The 1,364-nt window shown below is 38.1% G+C and overlaps 1 pseudogene; it reads left to right on the plus strand.

The window, feature by feature from the left end:
• The first annotated feature begins 844 nt into the window (after positions 1-844).
• On the plus strand, positions 845-945 carry LOC129875420 (5S ribosomal RNA; annotated as a pseudogene).
• Positions 946-1,364: the final 419 nt, after the last annotated feature.

Below are 1,364 nucleotides of genomic sequence, written 5' to 3' on the forward strand. Positions count from 1 at the left end.
AAGACAGCTAGTGAAACATTGAGGATAATACTAACTAAGAAGGGTGATATGAAATTCCTTACGCCCAACCAAAAATGGAAATGAGCTGAAGGAATAATACAGAAGTTCTAATAGAGGCACTCAAGATAGACGTGATTAATTAAGTATGGGTATCGAACAAAAAGAGAAATTGATAGTTACGAACTAGAGGTATAGTACGATGAAAAAGGTATTAAGACAAAGACACTACTACAACGAAGTTGATATGGTTTTAAGCAGGATTAGAAGTGATCCTTAAGCACACGACAAAGATGCAAGCTTAGGAGGCATAAAGAAGTATGGTGTACACGTGACTCCACTTTAATGATTAGTGGTATCCACTAGAATAAGGTTAGTATAATGACGGGGCTTGAAACACGAATCATCAAAGTATAAGTACTCCCAAGTGGAGAATTGGAACCAATTATGAGCACGAGCTCATTACTGATTGGGATGAATGGGATGTGGCTTTAAATGCACTACTACATTATGGATATTACTCGAGTATCAACCATTAGATGAGATTTTATACGATATATTGCGAATACTAAAGCACCCTATGGTTGTGCGAGAGTTTCCTATAAAGGCAACCTAACGTATGGATGATTGAACAGAAAATGTAGATATGGTGTAGCACGTTAAATACGTTGGAGTAGAATCATTCGCGTGTAAATAGCTGAAAATATAAGGAGGATGACATAGGTACACCCTAAAAGGGGGGAAGTGGAGAAGAGAAGTACAAGCGTAAAAGAAAATCAATTGACGCTATCGTATGTAAATGGGAACGCTTAAACTTCAAACGAGACCCCATAAGGGATAGACGCGATCATACCCGCACTAAAGCACCGGATTCCATCAAAACTCCGAAGTTAAGCGTGCTTGGATGAGAGTAGCACTGGGATGGGTGACCCTCTGGGAAGTGAAAAAGGGAACAAAACAAGAATGAAAAAAAATAGATTGTAAGTGCGTGTTAGTGCAATGACACATACAGAACAGAGTAAGCCAAGAGCAGAAAAGATTATGACTAAATTAGAATGCACCTCGTGCAAATGACACAAGAATAATTGTGTAGCCTACGAGAATTGGCATACTAAGAGTAAGATCAAGTGATTAATCGATAAAGAGAAATCAGTAATGGAAATGTGATTGCCGTAATTAGAATTTATTCAGGAAAAGTGTAAGATGGTTCGAGGCAGAACTATTAAGATATAATCAATATTAAGGACAAGAGCCATAGTGAAGCCCTGACCTCGACTAAAGGAGGTAAGCCATTAGTATAGCGACACTAAGGAATTTTCTGGACTGCTCTAAGTACCTACACACGTTTATGTAAGGATTACAATATG

This window comes from Solanum dulcamara, chromosome 11, assembly GCF_947179165.1.
Source record: "Solanum dulcamara chromosome 11, daSolDulc1.2, whole genome shotgun sequence".
Lineage (NCBI taxonomy): Eukaryota > Viridiplantae > Streptophyta > Magnoliopsida > Solanales > Solanaceae > Solanum > Solanum dulcamara.